A 24,345-nucleotide genomic window follows, 5' to 3' on the forward strand; every position below is an offset into this window, starting at 1 on the left:
ATGACTCACGAATTATCAGTAGAAAAGAAACATAGAAAGAAAGAAGAAGAAGAAGAAGAAAGAAGAAATGAGAGAAATGTATTCTTCTCGATCAGATTTTGGAGATAAGGCCGATCGTAATGCTAAAGGAACCCTAGAAAAGGAAAAGGGAAAGCCAGGATGTTCAAATTGCATAACGACCATTTTTCCCTTCATACAAATCTAAAGATATCTTCTTCATCCGGTATCCGATTGGCACGTTCGAGTAGTCCATTCTGCGTAACTTTTCGAGACCTATTCAGTGATACTAATTGCGTATCTAGATCATTGTTAGATTAATTCCTATTAATTAACGTTCGTGTTAAACCAATCGAGTCATTATCGGCTAATGCATCACTTGATCATTGCTAGACCAGTCAAATAGCGTTGACGAGCTTGAGGTCCTTACATTCTCCCCACCTTATTCATTTTCGTCCTCGAAAATCAGATCACCCTTATGGTCTTCAAAAACTCCCCACCTTATAGAAATAATCATATCTCTTATCTAAGCAAAAACAACAAGAAACAAAGCACAAACCTATATGGCTTTCTATAACATAAAATTTATGGCTCTAGGTTCAACTACGCTGATTTAATTTCTATCAAATAAGAAAGTCTAAGTTTCTTACATAAACTTCTATATCTTTAAGCTCTCTACACTAATTTCTATTTATAAGATGTTTGTCTCTAATCACAAGGGAGATTTCTACGAATTTATTTCTAAGTGAATTTATATCTATCGGTTTCTAAAATAATTATACTAAACTTCTATGATTGGTCATCTCTGAATGCAGTTGCCCTCTCAAGGTTGGCCAATCCCAACAATGCCTTCTTACGAATAGAGAAAACACAACCTTTATTATTCTCCAGTGCTATATTAATTAATTTCTAACATATTATGACTAGCTAATCTTTAAATTTAAGTGTAACTAATTTATCTTAAAATTTTACTTCATAAATCATATAGCATTTTAAACAATTTAATCATCAAAAATTTTATTTATTTGTTCATTTTACCAATATAAGTAGTCCAAATTTTATTCACGTCAATTTATAATATTCGATATCGATAACTTTAACTTTAGTGTAATAAAAAATATAAGTTTTTCTAAATATTATTTACTATAGATTTGTTATTATTCTAATTACTCTCACACTATTATCAATTGTATTATCATTCTCATTATTCTTAAGTTGATAGTCCAGTTGGTATACTAAGTATTAATCTTCTAAATACAATTTTGCATTCACGTAAGGGTTGATATGATAGATTTTACTTATTAATATTGAGTCCATATACTATATCTCGTTAAATGTTGGCGTTGGTAATTCAATATAATTTAAATTTGAGTCTACACACAATTTATAATATATCCTTATTGAAATTTTAGTTAAACTAAGTTTAATATAACACTAATTGATAATTGCTAACATTACTTTATTAAAATTATTATTACTTTTGTTATCATCTATAATTACTATTATAATATTTTTGTTACCAACACTGATGGTCGAACTATGATTCCAACTACTCTTAGAAATATTATTAACATTTATGTAATTATAGTTTGTTTAACTCTTCATAAGTCAATGTGTTCAGTAAATTTCCATGTGATTCACAAGTCTATCAACATGACTAATCTCACTATTATTATAGTATTAGATTGTTTACGTGTTCATACTTTTTAGATTAATTACTCTCAAATCCTTATTAGCTAAAGTTACCGGTGTACCCTACAATTTTTACTTCATTACATATACAAACAATCAAACAACAAATCAATCAATTTAATAATTTTTTTAATTATTTATAGCTTTTACTGATTAAGATTTATATCACAACCCAACCCAGCTCTAAACTAATCTATATCACTAACTGGCACTGGCTATTTCTATCTTTTCCCATATAAGATCTAATAATGAGCTTTGATACCAACACTGTAGTGTTCCCTAAGCTAGCAACAAACTAAACCAGCAGATTAAACTAAAGAAAGAGGCACTATGAATCTAAATCATTTACTTAAACATTCAATAAATAAATCTACTACAAAACTTAACCTAAAACTAACCCCGCTCAGAAATATATATATACAAGAACTCCTTTCAAATTATACATATACAATAGTCATTTGGTTTGCAAATAAAATTTACTACATAAAAAACATAGAAATATTTAACTAATTAACGGAGTCAACTCCTCGAAGCTTTCGCTGTGCAACTCTGATCTGTCTTTGAAACTGAAAGTGAAAAAGGGTGAGCACTGAGTGCCCAGTAGGAATAACATTTAACTTTAAAGAAATCATGAGCAAGATTTGGAAAACATATAATGTTTTCCCAAACATCAGTGACTAAGTCACTGGAATGCACAAACATGTATATGGACAATCTTCTTTGTCAAACAATGTATAATATGGTTGTGCAATTCCGAACTTGCAAATCCACACCTAATCGTACATATGGATGTCGACAATTCCGAACTCGCAAACTGTCGACCGATAAAAGCATAAAAGCTGAATTCATGTAGATATAAATGTGAAGGAGCATACCCTATATACCACATGTGGAAATTCTCATTTCCCATAACAATTCATATCGACAATAAAACATTACATGTCCTTTCCGTTTCATGGAAAGATTCAAAGAATCGACGAAATTATCATAATGCAGTTTATATAAAGCATGGAATGCATGACAGACAATGTATGAGTTAATAAACATAAACTTTTGTAAAAGAAAACAACAATGGTTTCAAAAGAGTTAAAGTATTCCCACCTCTTTTTATGACAAGCCACGCCTACCTCGAGATCCACGATCCACTGGTTCATCCTTTGAATCGATCGTTGTTAAATATACTAACTGTTAATCACAGAAACACTCTAAGAATTTATCCAAAAGGATCATACAAGTTTATTATATGGTTCTAAGCCCATTTATGACTTTACACCTTTTTATTATCTATCTTTAACATATCTAAGGTTTACTAATACGATTAGTTTGGTTCTATAGTCCATTAGCTAAGTCTTATGAATATCTACAACTTGTAGAAGAAACCAAAAGTCAATTCGGACCACAAAAGGTCCAAAATTTCAACAGGCCCACTAACTAAGGTCCAAAATGACTCTGTTGACTGACGTTCTAGGATAACAAGTCCTAAACCAAAGTCCACTAAACATGCCCACTAACTAAGGTCTAATCCACCTGAGTCAACTAACGGTCAGCTGAGTCAGCTAACGGTAAACGTCAGACAATAGAGTCAAGGTCGGGTCAAAGTACAGGGTCAATGGTCAAAGAGTCTAGACTAGTGACTCAATGGGTCAAACCCGATTCGACTCAGTCAGAAGGACTAAGTCAGCTAGAGTCAAATCCTGACTAGGATGAATGGCACAAGGCCCAAACACTTGCAACACCAACACTCTAAACTCTACAACTCAAACTCAACTTTAATTTCAAACTAATAAAACATCAATAGAATCATTCAAATAAACTTCAAATGGAATTACAAAGATAACATCCTACCTACAATTGCAGCTACAAGCCTTCATAGAGACTGCCTTCAAGCCATACAACTACATCCAAGAACACATCTCTAACTAACAAAACCATCACCAAACTTCATATGAGACTCCCACACAACACTACCACTAACCTTAACTACAACCTACCTTCCTTTAATTCAATCCAATATTCTCATTTCAGTTCCTGCCATCATTACTAGTAAACAAGCATACCACCTGCCTCAAATATCTATATCTGCAATACAAAATTAGTATAACTCCACAATCAATACATTTACCACAACACCATTACATTCAGGCCTCCGGTAATTCGACTTCAGTTCCATTGCTACCATCAATTTCATCTTCCACTCCATATCCCCTTTTTCATTCCTTCCTGCACAATCTATAACTCAGTAATAATACACCTCAGCTCAAACTACTACGTCTGCAGTGCAGATCAACAACAACTTAGCTTAACCTTCTTTCAAAACCATTATCTCCATGAATAGCAACACCATCATCACCTCAACCATCTTCAACTTATACACATACCCATCATATCCATTTCACATAAAAAATTCATACATTCTCTACCATCATGACTTCAACAACATCTCATATACTTCATCTCAATACCAGTTCTAACACTCAATCATAAATCCTCCTGTAATTCATCTTAACATATACCAAATCCTTTGTAATTCAAAACACAGCCTAATTCATAACTCTCAGCTTCATACCCACACATCAATCTTAATTCATTAACAATTTCAAAGACTTAACAATGAACTGAGAAACTTAACTAAGTTTACTGAGAATAAATCAATTACCTCAAAATCGTCTCACTTTTAAATTGCTCCACAACCCAATCTTCATATTTGAGTTGTTCTTCCCTTATACTCTAATTCACATCAAACACATCTCTAATCAACATCATATAACACTAATTTCATCTTCAATTGAATCTCGAGGCCAGATTCAGAAACCCTAGCTCTCAGTTCATCTCAAATACAAGTTAAAACTTCAATTGAGACTTAACCCATGATTCTTCATAAACCAAACTCTAATTTCATCTCTTAAAATTCAGAGCATCAATCGGTTCTATAAACCCCAATTCTGAATATAACAGCATCAACTCCTTTTATTCCGAAATCAATAAACGTCATCACCACCAGAAACCTAACCTTGATCTTACTACTCTTGATTCGATCTCATCCTCATGCATGGCTCACGAATTATCAGTAGAAAAGAAACATAGAAAGAAAGAAGAAGAAGAAGAAGAAGAAGAAATGAGAGAAATGTATTCTTCTCGATCAGATTTTGGAGATAAGGCCGATCGTAATGCTAAAGGAACCCTAGAAAAGGAAAAGGGAAAGCCAGGTTGTTCAAATTGCATAATGACCATTTTCCCTTCATACAAATCTAAAGATATCTTATTCATCCGGTATCCGATTGGCACGTTAGAGTAGTCCATTCTGCGTAACTTTTCGAGACCTATTCAGTGATACTAATTGCGTATCTAGATCATTGTTAGATTAATTCCTATTAATTAACGTTCGTGTTAAACAATCGAGTCATTATCGGCTAATGCATCACTTGATCATTGCTAGACCAGTCAAATAGCGTTGACGAGCTTGAGGTCCTTACATTCTCCCCACCTTATTCATTTTCGTCCTCGAAAATCAGATCACCCTTATGGTCTTCAAAAACTCCCCACCTTATAGAAATAATCATATCTCTTATCTAAGCAAAAACAACAAGAAACAAAGCACAAACCTATATGGCTTTCATAACATAAAATTTATGGCTCTAGGTTCAACTACGCTGATTTAATTTCTATCAAATAGGAAAGTCTAAGTTTCTTACATAAACTTCTATATCTTTAAGCTCTCTACACTAATTTCTATTTATAAGATGTTTGTCTCTAATCACAAGGGAGATTTCTACGAATTTATTTCTAAGTGAATTTATATCTATCGGTTTCTAAAATAATTATACTAAACTTCTATGATCGGTCATCTCTGAATGCAGTTGCCCTCAAGGTTGGCCAATCCCAACAATGCCTTCTACGAATAGAGAAAACACAACCTTTACTATTCTCCAGTGCTAGATTAATTAATTTCTAACATATTATGACTAGCTAATCTTTAAATTTAAGTGTACTAATTTATCTTAAAATTTTACTTCATAAATCATAAGCATTTTAAACAATTTAATCATCAAAAATTTATTTATTTGTTCATTTTACCAATATAAGTAGTCCAAATTTGATTCACGTCAATTTATAATATTCGATATCGATAATTTTAACTTTAGTGTAATAAAAATATAAGTTTTTCTAAATATTATTTACTATAGATTTGCTATTATCTAATTACTCACACTATTATCAATTGTATTATCATTCTCATTATTCTTAAGTTGATAGTCCAGTTGGTATACTAAGTATTAATCTTCTAAATACAATTTTGCATTCACGTAAGGGTTGATATGATAGATTTTACTTATTCATATTGAGTCCATATACTATATCTCGTTAAATTTTGGCGTTGATAATTCAATATAATTTATATTTGAGTCTACACACAATTTATAATATATCCTTATTGAAATTTTAGTTAAACTAAGTTTAATATAACACTAATTGATAATTGCTAACATTACTTTATTAAAATTATTATTACTTTTGTTATCATCTATAATTACTATTATAATATTTTTTTTACTAACACTGATGGTCGAACTATGATTCTAACTACTCTTAGAAATATTATTGAGTCCTAAAAATATTATTAACATTTATGTAATTATAGTTTGTTTACTCTTCATGAGTCAATGTGTTCAGTAAATTTCCATGTGATTCACAAGTCTATCAACATGACTAATCTCACTATTATTATAGTATTAGATTGTTTACGTGTTCATACTTTTTAGATTAATTACTCTCAAATGCTTATTAGCTAAAGTTACCGGTGTACCCTACAATTTTTACTTCATTACATATACAAACAATCAAACATCAAATCAATCAATCTAATAATTTTTTTAATTATTTATAGCTTTTACTGATTAAGATTTATCTCACAACCCAACCCAGCTCTAAACTAATCTATATCACTAACTGGCACTGGCTATTTCTATCTTTTCCCATATAAGATCTAATAATGAGCTCTGATACCAACACTTTAGTGCCCCCTAAGCTAGCAACTAACTAAACTAACAGATTAAACTAAAGAAAGAGGCACTATGAATCTAAATCATTTACTTAAACATTCAATAAAGAAATCTACTACAAAACTTAACCTAAAACTAACCCCGCTCAGAAATATATATATACAAGAACTCCTTTCAAATGATACATATACAATAGTCATTTGGTTTGCAAATAAAATTTACTACATGATAAACATACCAATATTTAACTAATTAACGGAGTCAACTCCTCGAAGCTTTCGCTATGCAACTCTGATCTGTCTTTGAAACTGAAAGTGGAAAAGGGTGAGCACAGAGTGCCCAGTAGGAATAACATTTAACTTTAAAGAAATCATGAGCAAGATTTGGAAAACATATAATGTTTTCCCAAACATCAGTGACTAAGTCACTGGAATGCACAAACATGTATATGGACAATCTTCTTCGTCAAACAATGTATAATATGGTTGTGCAATTCCGAACTCGCAAATCCACACCTAATCGTACATATGGATGTCGACAATTACGAACTCGCAAACTGTCGACCGATATAAGCATAAAAGCTGAATTCATGTAGATATAAATGTGAAGGAGCGTACCCTATATACCACATGTGGAAATTCTCATTTCCCATAACAATTCATATTGACAATAAAACATTACATGTCATTTCCATTTCATGGAAAGATTCAAAGAATCGACGGAATTATCATAATGTAGTTTATATAAAGCATGGAATGCATGACAGACAATGTATGAGTTAATAAACATAAACTTTTGTAAAAGAAAACAACAATGGTTTCAAAAGAGTTAAAGTATTCCCACTTCTTTTGATGACAAGCCACGCCTACCTCGAGATCCACGATCCACTGGTTCATCCTTTGAATCGATCGTTGTTAAATATACTAACTGTTAATCACACAAGCACTCTAAGAATTTATCCAAAAGGATCATACAAGTCTATTCTATGGTTCTAAGACCATTTATGACTTTAAACCTTTTTATTATCTATCTTTAACATATCTAAGGTTTACTAATACGATTAGTTTGGTTCTATAGTCCATTAGCAAAGTCTTATGAATATCTACAACTTGTAGAAGAAACCAAAGGTCAATTCGGACCACAAAAGGTCCAAAATTTCAACAGGCCCACTAACTAAGGTCCAAAATGACTCTGTTGACTGACGTTCTAGGATAACTAGTCCTAAACCAAAGTCCACTAAACATGCCCACTAACTAAGGTCTAATCCACCTGAGTCAACTAACGGTCATCTGAGTCAGCTAACGGTAAACGTTAGTCAACAGGGTCAAGGTCTGGTCAATGGTCAACGAGTCAAGACTAGTGACTCAGTGGGTCAAACCCGATTCGACTCAGTCAGAAGGACTAAGTCAGCTAGAGTCAAATCCTGACTAGGCTGAATGGCACAAGGCCCAAACACTTGCAACACTAACACTCTAAACTCTTCAACTCTAACTCAACTTTAATTTCAAACTAATAAAACATCAATAGAATCATTCAAATGGAATTACAAAGATAACAGTCTACCTGCAATTGCAGTTACAAGCCTTCATAGAGACTGCCTTCAAGCCATACAACAACATCCAAGAACACATCTCTAACTAACAAAACCATCACCAGACTTCATATGAGACTCCCATACAACACTACCACTAACCTTAACTACAACCTACCTTCCCTTAATTCAATCCAATATTCTCATTTCAGTTTCTGCCATCATTCCTAGTCAACAAGCATATCACCTGCCTCAAATATCTACATCTGCAATACAACATTAGTATAACTCCACAATCAACACATTTACCACAACACCATTCCATTCAGGCCTCCGGTAATTCGACTTCAGTTCCATTGCTACCAGCAATTTTATCTTCCACTCCATATCCCCTTTTTCATTCCTTCCTGCACAATCTATAACTCAGTAATAATACACCTCAGCTCAAACTACTACGTCTGCAGTCCAGATCAACAACAACTCAGCCTAACCTTCTTTCAATACCATTATATCCATGAAAAGCAACACCATCATCACCACCAAATCATCACCTCAACCTTCTTCAACTTATACACATACCCATCATATCCATTTCACCTAAACAGTTCATACATTCTCTACCATCATGACTTAAACAACATCTCCTATACTTCATCTCAATACCAGTTCTAACAACTCAATCATAAATCCTCCCTGTAATTCATCTTAACATATACCAAATCCTTTGTAATTCAAACACAAGCCTAATTCATAACTCTCAGCTTCATACCCACACATCAATCTTAATTCATTAACAATTTCAAAGGTTTAGCAATGAACTGAGAAACTTAACTAAGTTTACTGAGAATAAATCAATTACCTCAAACTCGTCTCACTTTTAAATTGCTCCGCAACCCAAGTCTTCATATTTGAGTTGTTCCTCACCTTATACTCTAATTTACATCAAACACATCTCTAATCAACATCATAGAACACTAATTTCATCTTCAATTGAATCTCGAGGCCAGATTCAGAAACCCTAGCTCTCAGTTCATCTCGAATACAAGTTCAAAACTTCAATTGAGACTTAACCCATGATTATTCATCAACCACAACTCTAATTTCATCTCTTAAAACTTCAGAGCATCAATCGGTTCTATAAACCCCAATTCTGAATATAACAGCATCAACTCCTTTTATTCCCGAAATCAATAAACATCAATCACCACCAGAAACCTAACCTTGATCTTCCTACTCTTGATTCGATTTCAGAATCCTCATGCATGGCTCACGAATTATCAGTAGAAAAGAAACAGAAGAAGAAGAAGAAGAAGAAGAAGAAGAAAAAGAAAAAGAAAAAAAGAAGAAAGAGAAAGAAAGAAATGAGAGAAATGTATTCTTCTCGATCATATTTTGGATATAAGGACGATCGTAATGCTAAAGGAACCCTAGAAAAGGATAAGGGAAATCCAGGCTGTTCAAATTGCATAATGACCATTTTGCCCTTCATACAAATCTAAATATATCTTCTTCATCCGGTATCCGATTGACACGTTTGAGTAGTCCATTCTGCGTAAGTTTTCGAGACCTATTCAGTGATACTAATTGCGTATCTAGATCGTTGTTAGATTAATTCCTATTGATTAACGTTCGTGTCAAACCAAATGAGTCATTATCGGATAATTCATCACTTGATCATTGCTAGACCAGTCAAATAGCATTGACGAGCTTGAGGGTCCTTACAAATTTCCAAAAGAATTTAAAAGGGTCACGGCCGGGAACCGGCTAATTTGACCCGACCAGTTAAAAATTGAACTGCTTAAGGGGCCAAGACCGGGATTGTGGGTCCTGACTAATTTAATCCGACTTTCAAAATACCGGCTAATTAGACCCGATCAATTAAACATTGGAACTGCTTAGGAGGCCCCGACTAATTTAATATGACTTCTAGAACACCAGGATTGCAGATCCCGGTTCAGCTCCGGAGTCATAGGCCTCGACTAATTTGACCCGACCAGCAAAATACTGGGGTCAGATGCACGATACAAAGTCGTCAAAAAAGTCGTCGATACAATAAAACTGACCGAACTCATAGTAATTTGCATAATATAACTCACCGATACACATACACTCAAAAAGTGTTGACTTCTATTTCCGAAAATGAGATTCATAAGGTCGCGACTAATATGACACAACACCGAGCCCTCTTTACCAAAAAAAAAAAACCACTAAACACCGGGCCCTATCCAACAAATACGTTGAACCCTGGGTCGCAGGCCTAATTACTATGATCTAACAAACTATATTATGACACGACAAATTAAGTACTTGGACCGTCCCTAATGGTCGGAGTTGTACGCCCCGATCGCTATGACTCGTCCAACTAAATATGGTCTCGACCATTACAGGGCGACTAAAATTTTTTGGGAAGATACTGAGTGGCCAACCAGATAACAAATAAAACTCAAAAAATCTACGGCCCGGTGATACCTAGTATATAATATATGGAGGTTCTACCGTAACAATTTTACAAGCTATAGAGTTAATACATCTGGGGAAAAATATGATACATATTTCAATTCAATCTAATCCATCTAAAGAGAAATGGCTGGTGACTTGCATGTATGGCTCCACTAACGTGGAAGTGAAAAAATTACAATGGGACTTCATTAAGGGGCTCAGTGATAATATTTTTCAGCCTTGGGTGGTTTTTGGTGATCTGAATATTCATCTTCATGAAAAGGTCCATCAAGTTAGTAGTAACTCGAGTGATAAAGGGGTCAACAACCGAATAAACTCAGTAGGCCTTATGGATCTGGGGTTTGTGGGTCATAACTATACCTGGACCAATAAGTCCAATGGAAAAGGTTATAAACGAGCCAGAATTGATATGGTCTTGCATAATGCATTTTGGCAAATTCAATATCCTGACTCGAAGCTATATCATCTTCCATTTAGGGATTCTGATCATTGTACAATACTCCTTCTCTCTGAGGGAGATGAACAAAGAACACATACATCTTGGAAATTTTACAAACGCTGCGTGATAAAAAATGCATGGAGGTAATAAATTCTGAATGGCATAATGAATCAACATGGGGTAATTTTGGTGAAAGAATAAATAGTACGCGTAAATCTCTTGCAAAATGGAATAGGGAAGTTTTTGGTCATATTAATGGAAGAATAAAATGTTTGAAAGACTATCTTTCTCATATTCAATCTCTTACATATAGTGATTCTAATAGCAATAAGATTCAGGAAATAGTGGATAACATCTTTCACTGGGAAAAGATTGAGGCCGAATTTTGGCAGCAAAAATCAGGTGATAATTGGATATTAGACTCAAATAATAACACAGCATACTTTCATTCAAAAGCAAATAGAAGGCGGTCAAGAAATAACATAACGTCCCTTAGAGATAATATAGGGAAATGGTTTCATCAAAGAAAGGATTTAGAGACTTTGCTCATTAATCATTTTTCTTTGATAGCAACTTCTTCCAATCCTATTTTATCTTCTTCTTCTTTTAGTATCATTAAAAATCTCATTACTCCTGCTGATAATGAGCAACTCTTGATTTTACCAACTAAACAAGAAATCCATGATACCCTTAAAAGTATGTCCCCTTGGAGTGCTACGGGTACGGATGGGTTCCCTGTCGGCTTTTATTTATCTCAATGGTCAATAGTTGGTGATGATATTACTTCCTTAGTTCAAGAATTTTTCTCCAAGAAACAAATGCCAGCTTATTTGAATCAAACCACTATTTGCCTCCTACCTAAAAATAACCAACCTGCAACTCCAAGTGATTATAAACCAATTGGTCTTTGTAATTGCCCATATAAAATAATCTCAAAACTAATAATTCTCAGAATGAAGCCATTAATGGAGAGACTGATATATCCTTCATAGGTAGCTTATGTTCCAAAGAGATTAATCAATGATAATATTATTTTAGCACATGAGCTTATTCATTATATGAAGAAGTCTAAGAAAAAAGTTTCACTATTAGCTCTAAAGTTGGACATGTCGAAATATTTCGACAGACTTGATTGGTCATTCATAGATAAAATGTTAATGCATATGAGTTTCAGTGAAGATTAGAGAACTATCATTCAACAATGCATATCGACTATATCGATTTCCATTCGTCTTAATGGTAGTGTTTGTAATTCTAATATTCCATCTAGTGGCTTAAGACAGGGAGACCCTCTCTCTCCCTATCTTTTCATTTTGTCGATGGAATATTTAGCAAGAGTATTACAAGAAGCTCAGAATCATAAATTAATTCAAGGGATCAAAATTTCTCAAAAAGCAACTCCAATCAATCATCTACTCTTCGCAGACGATTGCTTGTTGTTCTTCCAAGCTTCAGATGAAGGTATCTCTTATATATCTGATATCTTGAAAGAATTTGGTAATCTGTCAGGTCAGCTCATTAATTATTCGAAGTCTTCGTTTTTCATTTGTGGTGATATTTCTCAAGAAGAAAATCTATCTATAACTACTAGATTAGGAGTTAGAAAGCTATGTTCTTCAGATAAGTATCTTGGTCTGCCAATTCTCCTAGGAAAATCGAAGGTTTCTTCCTTTCACTCTATTAAGGATTCTTATAATAACAAATTCAATGGTTGGAATTCTAAAACCCTTAACCAGGCTGTTAGAACAACCATGGTGAAATCAGTTTTGAATTCAATTCCATCTCATTATATGAGCAATTTTAAAATGCCGAAAGCTACTTTGCAACAGTTAGATACCTTGCAAAGGAATTTTTGGTGGGGTCATAAGGAAAGTAAAGGCATAAAATTTATCTCCTGGGACTCATTATGTGTTGCAAAAGAGGATGGTGGTCTGGCTTTTCGCAATCTAGAGCATTACAACATCTCTTTGCTAACCAAATTAGATTGGAGACTCTGCACTGAACCAGATAAGTAATGAGTTAATAATATGAAACAAAAGTATTCTCCTCACTGTGAATTCTTACATCTTCAACAAAAATTCCAAAACTCTTCTTGGATATGGAAGGGAATTGAATTGGGTTTTGAATATGTTAAGAAATATCATAGATGGGATATAAGTAATGGAAATAAGGCCCTTGTGTGGTATGATAGATGGATTCTAGGTATAAATGATCCTCCATACCCAAAACACAATTATAGAGGTAATCATAGAATTGTGCATGTCTCTGATCTCATGCTACAAAACCCTAGAAGATGGAACTCTAACTTGATAAAAGATTTCTTCCCAGAGAACATTGCTAATTTAATTTTACAGATGAGATTAACTCAGCATGGTGAAGATACATTAATCTGGGAGCCAAATAGGTCAGGAGACTTTTCTGTTAAGTCTGCCTAAAAGACTATTAACAATGAGTCCTCTGATCGAGCTAGACAACAAAGTTTATTTCCAAAAGAAGTTTGAAAAAATCTTTGGAAGACAAAAGTTCCACATAATATCAAGTTGTTTCTTTGGAAATGTTTGAGAAACATAGTCCCAACGCTGACTAAAATTAGCCATTACAAGAAAGGAATTGAAAAGAAGTGTCCATTCTGCAACAGTCAAGATGAAGACCTTCAACATATTCTTATTGATTGTGAGTTTGCAAGAGCAGTATGGCTAAGAATGAATGTTAATGTGGGTCATATTCAAAATCAAAATATTCATGTTTTTACCTGGATCTCAAGCCGGTTTCAAAATGCAAATCAGTCTACAGAAAGTCTGGTCTGGTTATATACTTTAATGTGTACTTCTTGGCATATTTGGAAAAGCATATGCATTAAGTTATTTCAAGATAAAAGAGTCATTTGTTGGTTTGTCTTCCATGAAATTAGAAGTCTAATACAAAACTGCCTGGAAACAAACAACATATGGACCATACTTCCTTTCAATCTCATAAGCAAACTTGGTGTCCTCCTAATGATAATTGTCTGAAGCTTAATATGGATGCTTCTTTTGATCATAATTCAAAAGATATTGGAATTGGTCTAATACTCAGAGATTCTACAGGTTCAGCCAAAGGAATCAAGGGGAGGTACTTCAATGGAGGAGTGAATGCTACAAGTTGAGTGCGTGGCCATGATAGAAGCTATACAATGGTCCAAGCAGCTTAATATCAACAATGTTACTTTAGAATCAGACTGTATAAATGTGGTTAATGCTATCAGCAATGTCAGCTCTACTGTTCAGTGGTTGAATATGAGCTATGTAAAAGAAATAAGACATATGTTGTCTTCCGTATTATCTTTTGGTGTTGTATATGTGAATAGGTCGGCGAAAAATATAGCTCATGTTATAGCTAGTGAAGCAAGAGCTAAAAAAACTTCTTTTGATTTTGGTGAAATCATCCCAACTAAATTTGAAATGATTGTAAGGGATGAAAAGAAGTTAATGTAGAAGTTACCTCTTTTAATTTTTAATAAAATTGTTTGTTTGCATCCAAAAAAAAAAACGGTTCAGTCCAAAAAGGGGGCAAAAAGTATGGACTAGTCCATCCCGAGTTAACTAGGTACAATTTAGTCCAAAAGTTATTTAAAATATGGAAAATACACATATGACCTTCCTGATTTACGATTTAGTCTAAATATTTGCAATTTAGTCCAAAGTGACTCATAATGATGTCAGCAATTTTAAATAATTTAAAAATAATTAAAAACAATTTATCTTTTGTACCGTTTGTCCAAAATTCGCGAACTTTATATATTCGGAAAGCTCTTTTCGAGAGATACAAAAAGAGTACCCATATGCCTATATAATTCTCATTTTTTAAAAATCTTAGTTTACACTGTGTACAAACATGTACATATTTACAAAAATCCTGTCCATATTAAATAAACATAACATGGAAACTCAAATGGATTTGAACCATCAACCTCCGCAAACCTTGTGATAGGCTTGGGCGCTCTACCATTTTGAGCTTATGAGTACCTAAAGATAAACAATAAATATGCACAGTAACAATTAATATGTGTACAACTATGTATACGTTGTGTACCCAAAACATGTGTACCAAGGACATATCCAATCAACATGTGGACAACTGTGGGCACAATAAAAATCAACATGTGTATAACCATGTGCACATTAAAATCACCAACAACAAATACAGTATAATAATGTGCATATGATTTTGATAGATATCATATAAAACAAAGTAAAATAAGATTCCACAGATAACAAAGATGTTTTATCCCGAAATACACCTTTCACAGACATTGTCAGCCAACCAAAGTCTAATAATCTTATTATTACTCTAGGCACTCGGTAGTCTTAACAAAATGCTTAGTTGAACCATATTAGTCATAAAAAAAATAAAGCGCTTACTGGAATTAGATTCAAGGACGACTATTACTTTTAAAGGGAGAAAACAAATTAAATTACAGGCAAACCAAATATGATTTGAACCATAATAGTTATAACAAAAAATAAAGTGAAAAATAGACACAAATCAGCTAAATCATCAAATAAGAAGGAATTTGATACCTCGTGAGTATATAAAACCTTTCTATTGTTCTTCTCCACTTTCTTAAGCTCCCTCAAAAAGTACCTAAAAATATAGCAATCATGCTATTAAAATCATCTCATGATATCGAAAAACAACAAGTTTGGGGTTTCATCAAAAATTAGTTTTTTTATATTTTGAGAGAGCACCTTTACTCCATTGCTACTATAAACTGAGGCAATTGTGAAATTTACCTTTGGTGAAAGCAAGTCAAAGTTTTTAAACTTGCACTTTTTCCAAGTCTCTTCAAGCTTTTTTTACATTAAGCAACTGAAATCCTTGGCGCCACAGTAGAAGTCAACTATCTGAAATAAAATTTGGCATCATATGCAAAAAAATGTTTATGTTAAAACTCTTACTATTTTGGTAACGAGAAACAAATGCAGTTGACATGAAATTACAAGATACTAAAATGATACTATGAACTATCTAATAAGCTGCTGGATAATAATTGACGACAAGGAACCAAACAGCCATGATGATTTCTTATCATGTCCCCGATTTGCACATAAGGGTGAATCTTATCAAGAATCTGCACATATAAGAAGCTAATGCAATCGGTGTTCATCTATTCCAGTTAATTGCTCTTAGACTACCTAGAAGAATTGGGGTTGCTTCTTGTTCTAGAATGCAACATTCGGGTGGAGTAGAATCCATCTAGACCTACTGCCCCTGTAAGCATTGAGGCATTACATTTTATAGTGAATATTGATCACAGGTGTACATTGTTGTACACATGACAAATTTTTTAAAATTTATCTATCTAAACCTACTGCTTCTTGTTCTAGAATCCATCTAGACCTACTGCTCTTGCAAATGTTATGTACCTCTTTAGCAGCTAGATGTCATATGCATTAACTAAGACCTTTGGAAATTATTTCTAGTAAGCAGATGCTACTAATAAACTCTTGTCTTATTGATATCATACACAAGGAGGATAAGCAAAATCAACAAAGTTGATGAGAATATTTTTTTTTGCACTTTCCAGTAATCCTAAACAACTATGTTCAAGTAAACACCCCTGATTAGCTTGGTCTACTTATTTTCTTCTTTATCACCAAGTTATCTGTTTGGTTTATTCCAAAAATAAAACATAAAAGAAATGAGCAAAAATCAATTGTTGTGATGTTATACCTCATCCATAAAAGTCATTGAGCAATATTTCAGTACCCAAACTCCCTTATCGATAAGGTCAACAGTCCTTCCGGGTGTTCGAACAAGAAAATGCACAGGTTGGTATAAACACATGATGTCATCCTTTAGACTGGTTCAGCCAGTAGTGATCATAACTTGAATCTTCAAAAGCTTCTCGAGCTCCTTACGAAAAAGAAGAATAATCATTGAAACTAACAGGAAGAAAGGAACAATACTCATGAAAATCAACAAGTGTACAATTATGTACACATTAAGAATCGACACGTGTACAACTAAGTGCACATTAACAATTGAAAAAAAATAAAAAAATTAACAGGAAGAAAGGAACAATAATCATGAAAATTAACAAGTGTACAATTATGTACACATTAAGAATCAACGTGTACAACTATGTACATATTAAGAATCAACATGTGTACAGCTAAGTGCACATTAACAATTGAAAAATATAAAAATTAAGGATAATTATTATTAGGTAGGTAAAATGACAAAAAAATATATAATTATGAAATCAAGGTGTTGATATTATGTTATCCACTATAATGACACATAATGATCCACTATGAAGTGTTTCAAAAACGAGGAATCATTTATACCTAATCTAAGAGGCAGAGATCCCGAAAAGTCTACTCAAAATTGAACAGGAAAAGAGAATCACTTCCTAGAAATTGTATCACAGTAAGAATTAAAATATTAAGTACAATAATGGATCATCTGTAGGTACGCATCACGTGAGTGCAAACACAGACTAATCTAAGTGAGAATTAAAAAATGAAGAAGATAAATTTCTTGGTTCCTTTAAGTAAAGGATCATTAAGTGCACAAGATCTTGGTTACCAACCACAAAGATGCAACTTACTAGAATCTTAAATTGTCATCAGAAATTGATTCTTGACTGCTAGTATATACAGGTGAAGTATTCACAAACCAGGTAATCGACGAAACAAAACATAAGAAGGATATTCACTAACCTGGGTTTAATAATATTTGTTCCAGATACAGTGATTGACGATGCTCGTCCATGATATGCAATAGGCAAGTAAAACCTGGATAGAAAAAAATTTATTTTAAGAAAGACATAAGATTGGGGGAAATGATGGATAATAACGAGGGACTTGGATTATTTAAGCAATTGCAGAAAAAGGCTATGAAGCAATGGTTATTCATATGAAGTCTCTAAAGGATAATCAAGGTGTCAAAATTGATAAATAGAAATGTGAGGCCAAAGACAATAAGCATACCAGGATTGTCTGCTACAAATCGAATGGCAGCCCAACCACCAACAGGAACTCCAATGGTATTCAAGTAGCGTGGATCTACCAGATTTAGATTTGCTGTTCTAGGGTTGTAATTCCCTGATTCGTAGACCACGGCGTAGAAACTATACCCATGCATATGAACCGGATGATTCTCGGTACCTTAGTTCTAGTTCCAACCAATGACTGAGTATCATGAGGGATATTATTAGGAGCTCCATTGAAATAATCATAAACTTTGTGGGGTGTATCAGGAAAATCTCTTGTAAAATGACCGTTGATATCTTTATAGTTAGCTTGTAGAAATGAAAAAGTAGGACTAGTAAACGAAATCTTATTAAGAGATGCACCCAAAACCCCTCCATGTGGTCCTTGACAGTTCTTATCAGGATTTGAAGACCCACATTTTTCGACGTTTGATCCTATGGTGAAAACTAGAATTTCCCTTGGAACCATAACCGGATGAAGACTTCTTAATCCATCCATAACTGTTTTCACAGCTAGATCGTAGATTCATAACCGAAATCAACTAGTAAGTCACGAAATTTCTTAGTTGTTCCTCGACTAATTGTTTAAAATCCAAACAAATAAACCTGAAATGACTGTTTGTACCCAACGTAATCCATATTTTCCCATACAATGACACATATCTAAGCTCATGAATCGATTAGAAACTACAATTGAAACCGACGTAATTATGTTTTTGAAATCGCATAAACAAGATCTGAAATCAATTCCGAAATCGATAAACTAACAATTGCGATCAAATTAAATGATAAGAGTAGATGACACTTATCTTTCCAATCGCTTCCAATGACGAATTGTTCAATGTGGAAATTGAATCTCATCAAGGCTTCTCCTGGATTGAGTTATTCTTCAAAAAGAAAGTATTGATGATAAGAGTTTTGGTTTTCAAGTTGAATCAAATTAAATCGGTTATTTATTGTTTCTCAGATTTATGTTTGGCGATTGAACTTTCATTGAGAAGAAATCAGGTTTACGATTTGTTATTCAGGGAGAGTTTCTTCAGACGTTGGAAATGAAAAAGTAGAACTGAAACTCGAATAAGTAGTATTACAGGTGATAGGTATTTTCGGTATTGAAAAATATGGATTTGGATTAAATCGTTCACTAAAAGATTAACCCGTTCAGGATTTGGTAAATTTGGACCTTCTAGTACTAGGATTGAAGGGACAGGACTAAAGTGTCTAAAGCCCAACTAAAATGGGATTAAACGTTAATTTCTACGTCTTCGGCAGTGTTCAGTACCGAAGTGCCCCAAGATGGATCTAAGAAATTAACGTTTAATCCCATATTAGTTGGGCTTTAGACACTCTAGTCCAGCGTCTTCAGGCTAGTACTAGGTGATCCAAATTTACTTAATTTGAGACGAGTCGGTCCATTTACGAACTTTTCAGTCCAAAGTTAACATTTTGGATGATACAAATACCCACCAATAGTGGCATTTCTTCTCCGTAATCAGTTTCAATTTCTAAACTCGAAAGAGCTCCCATGTACTCCTGATATGATCTTGACAAAATTTCAGCTCAAATTTCGATTCACGATCAGGTTTAAATCATTTTACGCATCTCTATCTTTCCCCTCTCTCTCAGCCGCGAGGAACCTTTGGAAGAAGATCTCAAAACAAACAGATCTGGTAAAATTTCAACAAAATCTTGTTCAAGATTCATTTAATTTTAGATCAGTTATTTGATTTTAACATTTTCTTCTGAAATCTTGCTCCAATTTCTTTTGCGATGCTTTAGGTATTTTTTTGATTGGTTATCAGATGATATTTTGATTGGTAGATGTGTATTTGTGGTTATTTTTGTGTTTAAGTTCACGGATCCATTAGATGTATAATTGTTTTTGGAAATTCTAGATTTGTATAAGATCTATTCAAGGTTTAGAATTTTTTTAAGAATTTGGTTTTGATTGTTGATCGTCTTCGATTCAAATATTGATACTTAATATTCTTATATACAGATTTGAAGGAGTTATTGTAAGAATTCTTGTATCAATTGATTTCATTTTAAGATATAATTGATTTCTATATATAATTCATAAGGAACAAATTGAAAAATGACAGATGACATTAATAGCTTTAGAGTAACCATTCTATATCCCTCTTGTGTTAAAAAGTTTAGCATACAGTAATATACTAGGAGAATATATAGAAACGTGCTGGTCAAATTATTAGATTGCACAAGTATATAGTGTTTAGTTTTCGTTAGTGCCGATGAAAACTCTGATATAGCATCTAATAGTTGGTATACATTCTGCACTGTAACTTATGCCTAATAAGTTATCATCTAGTTTAATTTTTATTGCAAACTGATTGTTTTTGATAGACCCTTTATTTTACATTGCTTTGTGGGGCGCAATTCTTTTTCTCCCTATTATGTTCTATTAAAGCTAACTTGATACGTTCAATAGGATACCTTCCTTTTAATATGTTTGCAGAACAAACACCACTTTGTTGTTTATATGATTACATATCTTAAGTATTCACCATGTTTAGCGGTCCTTTAACATGTTCTCACTTGATTTATCTGGTACAGTTAGTTAAATGAACGTCGACATACACTAATGGAAGAATTTGCCAAGGATTAGTATATGCATGGAAATAGTGCTCCTGAACTTAAAGGGGAGAACTGGCCGGTGAAGGTAAAAAAATTATTTTAATAATTTTATATATTTTTCTATAAATTCCTGTATATTCGAATAGTTTGGAGTTGTATCCAGTGTCTTGATGCTATGTTTTCTTATCATAGTGATTATTTAAGTTGTAAAGTTGCTATTTTCAGTACATAATTTAGAGGCGGATGGTTCCCAAAACATTAGGTTGTTTTTAGTCCAGGCTCCATCCTAAATTTACCAGTTGTACCACAGACAACCATTCGACTTTTTAGGGACATAGAGATTATATTGTGTTTGGTTCCATTTGTATTTGTATTTAAGACTCTTTTCGAATTAGAAGGCTTGCTAAATAACTAGATTGTAGATAGTTGATTTACAAAGGGTATATGCCCCTTTCTATTGGTTGGGTTTCCTTTCCTGTAATTTCTTGCTTTCAGCAAAACCATAATAATAGTGCAACAATTGAGTTCGGTGGAAGGTGCAGGATTAAGATCAGGGACTTTAGTAGGAGTCTTCTCTTTTAATAGATTCGTTTAGCAGTAGGGAGGCTTAATGTGTACATAATTGTACACATTTTGATTCTTAATGTGTACATAATTGTACACATGTTGATTCTTAATGTCCACATAATATTTAATACCTCTATTAGTTTCACTTAGTAAATTGAATCAGAGATACCTTTATTACACGAATCCAATGGTTCTATAAGAGAAAATATTGCATATCTTGGATAAAGAATTTACCATTTCATAAACTAAATATTGTTTTTTCTCTTTTATCGGAATAATTTTTTGGAAATGCATCTTTAAAACACGAGTATTAGCTTTATCATTTTTTTTCTCTCGCTTTTGGATAGTTTAAAGACTTAATTGTTTCCTAATGTAAATGTCATTCTTTCACAGGTTCATTGCGGAGGATATGTCTATTGTATCCCATGTATTCCAATTGCTTGATAAGTTTTAGGTTGAATTCCAGACAACTTTTTTCTTTCATGTATTCCAAACTTGACAAGATGCGATTTATTTCTTATTTTTTTGCATCTCTAATGTGATATGTGATGTTAACTCAGGGGGAAGCTGGTGTTGATGACGACGGTGAAGTTCCTGATATCTCTAAATGAGAATGTATAATATGGCTTGCAATTTCGACAGCTTAATTGGATATCAGTCCTCTGTGTTGGTTCAAGCGACAAGGTAAGCCAGTTTTATTTCACTATACGTGATGTACATATTTGTACACCAGTTTTACGCGGTGTACTTTTTAGTGCACCAGTTTTATCATACTGGTTATAAGTTGTGCACTTTGTTTCTGCATTGATTATGTCCAAGAAACTATGTGGCTAGTATATGCATTCAGATTTATCTACTACAGTGATCTTATGACATTCAAGGGGTTTGTTATGGATTTTTTGCTTTTGGATACTTTTAGTTAAACCGGGTTGGTATTACAAAAATTTAAATTTTTATATAGTGGATTGTTTGATTTTAGCACAATTTAGTAGAACTATGAATGGATAAGTGATGTTTGTGCTGTATTGGGCTTACTATAATGTTTGTTAAATGGTATTGTTGTCGTGCTTTTGCACCACTAAGATGTGGGTGACTTTTTAATGATTTTAATGTTGTTTTTGCTATCAGAATTAATTTTTCGAAACCATGACTCAAAGTTGGTTCTGTTGCAAACGATTGCTCATCGTTTTTTAAGCCCGGGACATGTACTACCTAAAGATGATCGAGAAGAATAAGAAATTCAACTATTGTGGATAGCATTAATGCTTTTAGTCTCTTGAAAGCTTGAGAAAGGCTTTTAGGGAGATCAGTTCCATATGCGCCAAACAAGAGTCTTTCTCAAAACTTACATAGATGGTAGTTATATTGTTAGTATTGCAATAAATTGCAGATAATAAGAAATGAAATTGGCTTCGAGCCGATTACTCTGATGCTTTTCGGACTGATCCATTCATGAACCTACAACTGTTGAGAAATGTTGTGGATTTTCAAAGCAATTGTTTGACACTTGGCTTGCATGGTAATTTCTCTCTCCTACCAGTTATATTATGTCTTTTACTTTTTTATAACATATATTTTACCTTGCTGATTTTGGTATGCCTATTTTGGTAATGTGTACATAGTTGGAACATGTTGATTCTTAATGTGCACATGATTGTACACCTGTTAATAGTTAAGGTGCACATAGTTGTACACCTGTTAGTTGACGTGCACATAGTTGTACACCTGTTGATTGTTAATGTTCTCATTGTTCTACACATGTTAGTTGAAGTGCACATAGTTGTACACCTGTTAATCGTTAATTTTCACATAGTTCTACACATCTTGATGTAACATATGCACATAATTGTACACATGTTGATCGTTAATGTGCACATAACTGTACACTTGTTGATTGTTAATGTGTACATAATTGTACACCTATGAATGAATGTTTATAAACGTTCCAAAAAAATATTTGTGCACTAAATTATTGGCTAATTTTCATCCTTTAAGGTTGAGTTTATCAAAATCAGGCTCATCTTTGGTTTACAATAGTAAAACCTTAAGGAAACCATATTTTATTGTTGTTTGCGGTGTAAAACTTAAAGCAAATAGTAATTTATTGTTTTCTGAAGTGTCTTGTCTTCTTATAACTTGATTTCTTAGACTTCAACAGATACATTATTTGTTAATATCTCGAGTTCTTAGCCTTTTTCTTAATCTCAATTGCAGGTGTAATGAAGGTCAAAGATGATAGATGAGTCCCCCAACTTATGTTCCTATGCTTGCATCCCAAGATGCGGCAACACGGTGTAAGGTATTTGGTCTAATTGTATACTTGATTCCCTTTACAAGATTTTGTGCATCGGGCTTGCTTCGGTGAGTTTGTCATGTGTTGAAAGTATTTTGAGTTCTTCTCATATGAGTTCAGTATCCTACGAAATATATTGTTCCTCAACTTTTAAAGCATAATTTCTCATTTATATTTCTTGTCATGACCATATAAAGCACTATTTAAATAACTTTATTTAGGTTTGCGATGATTTTTTTTTACAAGATTCATACTGATTAGTAAAACTATGCCTACAACATTTATCATTCGGCACTATGGATTTTCCTTTGTTAGTTAACTTATTATCTTTTCCATTTGTATCTCATTTGTTCGGAACCCCTCATTTTCCGTCCAATTTTTTCTTTGTCATATCGGATTGTGCAGAAGATGGATAGCGTGAACGACGTTTTGGAACATTTGTTCAGAACCCCTCATGGATATATTGCATGTTATGTGGGCCTGATCGTTGGATTCTCTGAATTTTTACAACGATGTACATAGTTGTACACAACTGTTTAAATTAGAATTCTAAAAAAATGAAAATTATATAGTCATATGGGTACTCTTTTTGTAGATCTAGGAAAGAGCTTTCCGAATATATAAAGTTTAAAAATTTTTGACGAGCAGTTTGAAAGATAAATTGTTTTTGAGTTATTTGTATATTATTTAAAATTGTTGACGTCATCATGAGTCATCGTGGACTAAACTGCAAATATTTGGACTAAATTGTAAAAAGATTATTAGTGTACTTTCTCATATTTTGGACTAATTTAT

General features: G+C 33.2%; 1 pseudogene; it reads right to left on the reverse strand.

Annotated features, from left to right (window-relative positions):
* Window positions 1-18,028: 18,028 nt before the first annotated feature.
* Window positions 18,029-18,756, reverse strand: LOC113334524 (annotated as a pseudogene).
* Window positions 18,757-24,345: the final 5,589 nt, after the last annotated feature.

This window comes from Papaver somniferum, unplaced genomic scaffold (assembly GCF_003573695.1).
Source record: "Papaver somniferum cultivar HN1 unplaced genomic scaffold, ASM357369v1 unplaced-scaffold_137, whole genome shotgun sequence".
NCBI classification, from domain to species: domain Eukaryota; kingdom Viridiplantae; phylum Streptophyta; class Magnoliopsida; order Ranunculales; family Papaveraceae; genus Papaver; species Papaver somniferum.